This window comes from Marmota monax, unplaced genomic scaffold, assembly GCF_021218885.2.
Source record: "Marmota monax isolate L192 unplaced genomic scaffold, Marmota_monax_Labrador192_F-V1.1 WCK01_AAM20220418_F8-fsc00340, whole genome shotgun sequence".
In the NCBI taxonomy this organism is placed as follows: Eukaryota; Metazoa; Chordata; class Mammalia; order Rodentia; family Sciuridae; genus Marmota; species Marmota monax.
Genome location: NW_026694394.1, coordinates 475,424 through 483,019, shown reverse-complemented (window position 1 = coordinate 483,019; position 7,596 = coordinate 475,424).

Below are 7,596 nucleotides of genomic sequence, written 5' to 3'. Positions count from 1 at the left end.
CTCTTTTCCTTTTAAAAACTCCTCAGTCTGTCTTCACATCTCCATGAGCACAGTACTTGTTAAGAAGCTTTCCTGAAAAAAAATTCAAATTCGTTCAATATTACAGCATCTGCCAGAAAGCATGAAGTTCCCTCTGATATGAAGCAATGGCTCATGACACTTCTTATTCATGATGCAATTCATGCATTTGGAAGGGACTGAATATAGAAGAGTATGCAGTGAATTTTGTCTCTTTCAATTAGCCTTTAAGATCTGAGGGTTTAAAATCAAATAATGCATTCTTATATGTATTTCATTCCTCAAAAAATATATAAAAAGAAATCAAATGTATAATCCACCCTTTCAAACAAGCTTCTCCATCTCTATTTCTACAAAGCACAGAGGTACAATTTTCTCTATTATAAAGTTCAAAAGCTCAAAGTTAACTTGCAATTTTAGGATTGGTCTTGCACTAGACTAGGATCTGGGGGTATAAAATAAATTGTTCTTGCCATCAAAGTAAACCGCTCTTTATTTACCAGCCACCAAGATGTCCCCCAATTGTTCTCTTCTCATGGAATCCATATACTTTTATATTTCCTTTTCATTTTGAACTATGGCTTACTTTGTGACAAGTAAAAAACTATAAAAGTGACAGTGTGAGACTTCTGAATCTAGATTTTAGAAGGTATTATAGCTTCTTCTTTAATTTGTTCAATTACTCACTCTGGAGAAAGACAGCCATCATGATGTGAGAAAACACAAGCAATCTTATAGAGAAGCCCATGTGACAAGAATCTAGAGCATCCTACCAACAGTCATCACCAACTTGTAGGCATGTGAAAAAGTTACCATGAGGGTGGATGGCCCAGATCCATTCAAACCTTTACATAATTATAGTCTTACCAAATATATGCCCACAACTTCATGAGATACCTGTGCCAGAAATCTGCCCTCCAGCTAAAACATTCCCAAATTCTTGATCATCAGAAACCACAAGAAATAATATTTATTATTGTTTTAAATAAATAAGTTTGGATTAATTTATTATGCTGCCTATGGACATTTAATTGGTTGCCAAATCTTAGAAATTTTATCTTGATATTTCAGGTTATCCTTTTTCCCATCATTAGATCCCTGCTTCAGAACCACATGACTTCTTACACTATTACACTTGCTTCCCAGTGGTTGGTATTATTTGGTTTAATCTTTTATTTCTCCATAAAACTGTTGAGTTAATGTGATCAAATTATAGCTGCAACCATTTCATTTTCTTGGTCAAAACCTCTAAATGGCTGTCCACTCACTTCAGAAATGGATTCATGATACTTTACCCTTGTATTCATTCTTTAACCATGTACTTAAAGGTCTAGTATTGAATATACATATTTGCTGTTTAGCTTGCATTTTATCATGTGTTCACACAATGCTGGCAAATTTTTCCTGCCTGTACTTCTTTTCATACCACCACAGGCATAGACAGTATTCTTTAAGGACAGTACTACTATTTCAGCTGAAATTACCATTCTCATAAAGTAATATTTCTCCAATATTTGAAAGATTTATAAAATGATGATGTATTAGCTAGTTGAATACGGAACAGATGAATGTTTAATAAAATACATATGGACATTGTTAATTATAACAGAGTAGCAAGCTTAATAACAAATTAAAGAAGTCAGAATCAGTAGTTGCACTCATCACCAAATATTAACGATGAAGTTTAGTCTTTGTTATTACTGGTTTTCTGAGGTGTGGCTAGAGCAAAAGCAAATCCTTAGTTCACTTCTATGGTATCTTTGTTTCCTGGAAATATCTGTGAGAACATTGAGTCAATGAAAAAGAATTTTATAGAAAATGATACACGAAAAGAAAGAAAGATTTGACCCATAGACACTTCTTACCATAGTTTTGTCACAAATCAAGGACTGTTCCAAGAGGAAGTAGACATAGAAATGGGGATTCCTGACTTAGGTCACTAATTTCATAGTTATGATTGACTGGTATCTGAAACTGGGAAAGTAATATAGTAACTACCATTTTGGTTAGAAACATTCTTTTCACTTATTTTTCCCAAGAATTTCAAGAAAATAATTTGTTAGGATTTTGTATTAAAAAACAAGGATAATAAATGAAGATTCAGAAACAAAGTACATTGAAAATTATAAAACATTACAGAAATAATTACGCAATACATGAATAGAAAGACATCCCATGTTCGTGGGCTGGAAAACAACATTTTTAGATAGCAATACTATCTAAGTGATTTGTAGATTCAGTGAAATCCTTACCAAAATATCAACTACTATTTTTTGCAGAAATGTAAAAGCTTACTCTAACTTTCAAGTGGAAATTCATGCACCAAATATAGTCCAATCAAAGCAAAAAAATCACAAAAATTCCTGAAATCAAAGAAAAATTTGAAAGACATACTTTCTGTCTTCAAAACTCAGAATAAAGATAAAATAACTGAAAACATGTAATACAAACGATAGTCATACACATCAATGGAATAGAATTGAAAATACAGAAAGAAGCCTATACTTCTATGATTAGTTGATTTTCATCAAGGGGACCAATATCATTCAATGTAGCATGAAGTGAATATCAACATACAAATTAATCCTTTACCGTATGCCATATATAAATATTAACTCAACATGGATCAAATATCTAAATATAAGACCTCACCTTAAAACTTAGGAGAAAAAATAGGTTAAACTTTATGACCTTTGCTTTGGCATAATTTCCATAAATGCTCATGTATTGCATAATAACAGTTTAGTAAATGACAGACCACATATGCAATGGTGATCCCATAAGATTATAGTGGAGCTAAAAGATCTCCTGTCACCTAGTGACATCATAACAGTCATAACACAATAAAGTGACATATTAATTATGCATAGAGATGCTGATATAAATGTCTACCATATTGCCAATTTTATAAAAGTATAGCACATATAATGATATATAATACATGATAATTAATGATAATAAAATACTATGGTACTGGTTTATGTATTTACTATGCTATTCTTGTATCTTATTTTCATATTTACTCCTTCCAATGATTAAAAAATACTATAAAACATTATGGTATATTATGTGGGCAGCAGCCTCACACAGCTTGCCAGATCAATTGATTGAATTAGAGAAGACAGCCAGTGAATGACCTATGTCATCTGTTTGTATAAGTACACTATGATGCTTAAGTGACAAAATCACCTAAGAACATATTTCTCAGAATGCATTCGTGTGATGTGACACATAACTATATATTACAACAAAAGCACAAATAAAAAAAGAAAAATAGGTAAATTGGACTTCATCAAAATTTGGGGGGAATGAGGGTGTAGCTCAGTGATGGAGTACTGGCCTAGTATGTGCCAGGCTGTGGATTCAATCCCCAGTATCAAAAAAACAATTTAAAAATATGTGCATCAAATAATGCTATCAAGAAACTGAAAAGACAACCAAGAGAATGGGAAATATACTTAAAAATCATATATCTGATCAGGACCTAGCAGAGAATATGTACAGAATTCCCATAAATCAGAAACAATAAATAAATAATCCAATTCTAAAATGGGCACAGGATTAAGAAGATATTTCTACAAAGAAGATATAAAGGTTGCCAACAAGCATACCAAAATATGTTCAACATCATTAGTCATTTAGGAAAATATTATACTTATTTTTAATCTTTTTTAGTTATACATAATATTAAAATTCATTTTGACATACTCATAAAAACATGAAATGTGATTTGTTCTGATTCAGTCCCCAGTACTTCCCCTTTCCCTTGTTCCATTCCCTTTATTTTACTGATCTTTCTGCTATTTACTTATAGTTTTTTTTTTTTTTTTTAATTAGTGTCTTGTGGATGTACAGGAAAGTTAGGTCAGAGTCATAGAATGGCTATACTTAAAATTGATACATGCATATCAATGATTGTATCAGTGCAATTCACAATAACCAAGGTATAGGATCAGCCCAGGGGTCCATCAATGGACAGATGAATAAAGAAAATGTGCTATACAGGACTGGGGTTGTGGCTCAGTGGTAGAGTACTTGCCTAGTACATGTGAGACCCTGGGTTCAATCCTCAGCACCACATAAAAATAAATGAATAAAATAAATTTCTTGTGTCCATCTACAACTAAATATATATTAAAAATGATGAGTGCAATTTCTTAAAAAAAAGAAAAGTTGTTTGCTGGTCAATATATGGGACTGGAGAACATAATGCTGAGTGAAATAAGTCAGACTAGGAATTTCAACTGTGTTTCTTCTTATATACAGGAACTAGAAAGAAAGAAGAAACAAAAAAAGGAGCATTCTGTAAAAATAGAATGGAGAACAAGAGAATATAGGAAGGGGATAAAAAGAGATGAGAAAGGGAGGAACTGCAGAAGGAAATTGAACAGATTATACTATGTATATGTAGAAATTTATCACAATAAGTTCCATTTTGATGTATAACTATAACACATCAATTTAAAAACAATAAATTAACAGAAGTAAGACCAATAGAGTGAAAAAGGGGTTCAGGGGAGGGAGGAGGAAAGAGAAAGGGGAAATATTGGGAATTGAAATGGAGCAAATGATATTATATACATGTATAAATATGTTAAAATGAACCCCACTATTTATGTATAACTATAATGAACCAAAAAAGGAAAGGATAATAATAAGTGTAAAAAAGATACAGAGAAAATGATTTACTCATATGCAGCTTGTGGAAATGTAATTTGACTACTGTGTAAAACAGTATAGAGTTTCTTAAGTAAGTTAAACATCAAATTACCTTATGACCCAACAATTTCACTCACGTGAATATATCCCAAAATTGAAAACAGGTGTTCCAACAAAATCTTCCACTTGAGTGTTCAAAGCAGCAATCTTCACAATAGCCAAAAGGTGAAAATACAATAAATATTCATTAATAATAGATAAATTGTAAAATATCCATACAATGGAATATTATTCAGCTTTTAAAAATGAAGTACTGATGTATGAGGTAGAATCATGAAACTTCTAGATATTTTGTCACATGAAAGTATTTGGATACAGAAGTCTACATATTGCTGACTAAAATGTTATGAAGTATCCATAATAAGAAAATCCATAGAGAGAGAAAGCAGATTGGTTGTTGCCAGGGGATGGGGGAGCAGATAAAGGGAGATGGTTGCTTAGTAGATGCTTAGTGGAGGCAGTGCTTTTTTGTTTGTTTTTGTTTTTTGGAGTAATAAAAACTTCTGGAACAATAAAATGGTAATGGGTACACAATGTTGTGAATTTCAGATGTTATGGAATTATATTCTTATAACTGTTTAAAATGGTCAATCACACGTGTATTTTATTATATTTTTTAAAGAAGGATATATCATTATGGAAATATATGGAAAGTGCTCTATAGTATATCGTGTTTAAAATGCAAGCTGAAGAAATTGGTGTGGTGAATAATGGGAAACAATGCAAATATGTGTGTAAATTTAGAATATTCTTATAATCTTTTAGCTGTCATAACTCAGCAGCTTAAGAGAATTGAAGTGAATTTGTTGCTCATGTAGAATTTAAAATTTTTCTATTCTGATTGTCAGTCTTCTAAGCAGGGATTCAACGTCTTTCAAAATGGATGCTCAAATATCTTTAACACCGTGATCTATATCAAACTTGAAGGGGAAGAACATGGGAGCACATATGTGACAGGTATTCAATGGCTTGGGCTAAAAGTGCAGCACAACATTTGGAATTACATTTCATTAGTTAAAATGCTGCCACGTGGGGCTATGGTTGTAGCTCAGTGGAGGAGCACTTGCCTGGCATGTGTGAGGCCGGCTATAAATAAATAAAATAAAGGTTTGCCAACAACTAAAAAAATATTTTTAAAAAAAAAATGCTGCCACATGACAGCTAAATGAAAGGCATGTTGGGAAATATAGTCTTTTTTCCCCAGGAAGAAGAAAAGGTTTATTAAACAACTAAGAAATCTCTTACATAAATATTTAAGAATATATAACTGACCTTACCTATGGGGAATCAGATAAGAAGAGAGGCAGGATATCTATTTCCACAATACAACTTTCTGTATACTTTGAATTATTGTCAATACATATGGCTGTTGTGGACTGAATTGTGTCCCACTCTCAAATTCACAAATTGGAATTCTAATTACTAGTACCTTATTTGGAAATAGGTTCATTAATGGAGTGAATAAAGTACAATGAAGCTCTTAGGGTGAACTCTAATTCATATCTGTCTCATGTCCTTATAAGAAGAGGAAATTTGAACACACAAAGAGACAACAGGGACATATTCACACAGAGGAAAGAACAATTAAAGACAGAAAGAGGTCTGCCATTTTTAGCCAAGGAAAGATGACTCAGAGGAAATGAAACTGCTGATGCCTTGATCTTGGACTTTCAGGCTCCAGACTGAGAAATGAATTTCTGTTGTTTAAGTCACACAGTCAGTGGTACTTTGTTATGACAGCCCAAGTAAACTAACACAATCAATTACTTTTATAATAAAAAAATTCGATCTCAGCATGATTACATTACCTCCATTTTAATAATGAAAAAAACAACCTCTCCATGTACTAATATCAAAATAATTTCTTTTTCTGATAAATTCCTAAAATACTCTTTAATAGTTTTATATCAAAAGGTTTACAATTTACAATTTAAAAATCTTCCTTCCTACACCATTTCTCTCTCTCTCTCTCTCTCTCTCTCTCTCTCTCTCTCTCAAAATGGATGCTCAAATATCTTTAGCACCTTACTCAAACTTGAAGGGGAAGAACTAACTAACTCTCTCTCTCTCTCTCTCTCTCTCTCTCTCTCTCTCTCTCTCTCCCCCCCCTCTTTCTCTCTCTCTCACACACACACACACACACACAGAGACACACACACACACCAGAAAACAGAGGTTCATCACTTTCTAGGAAAAATTAAGTTTCAAATTAACTAGGAAATTAACTGATTAAGTTAGCTCTTCATAGTGCTCAGGTACTGCACTAATCCCTATGATCAAAATATAAAGAAATAGGGCCTGGGATATAGCTTAGTTGGTAGAGTGCTTGCCCTGCATGTACAAGGTCCTGGGTTCAATCCCTAGCACCACAAGCACACACATACAAATAGTGCAGAAATGGAAATTCAAATGGTTTATATTTTTATTTTCTTAATAGACTGAAATAAGAAAAGGGAAGAACATTCCAAGATTCAATTAACTCTTTTCAAAATTTTAGAAGTAGCACTCAGGGCTAACATACCACAGCTGAAATCGTGAGCTTCAATTTATACCAATAATATTCTCATAATTCTCTAAATTCCATATTGTAGTATTCACTGTATTCTGAATTTGGCCCTGTACATTCTACTTCTGTTTTTATGCACCTTGTATTTTTCCTATGATTTATTATTAGAAGCCCTTATGTGAATCTATCATTAAAGCAAGATGAACATTCCGGGAGTTGATGTGGGGCACTCAAGAAGTCCAATGTGCCTTATTATAAATAATTCAATATAATTGGATCAGTTCAGAAGAGATGGAAAGTTTGCCTACCTATTTAGTCATTAACGTGCTAAGGCTTACTCTAAGGACCTCTTA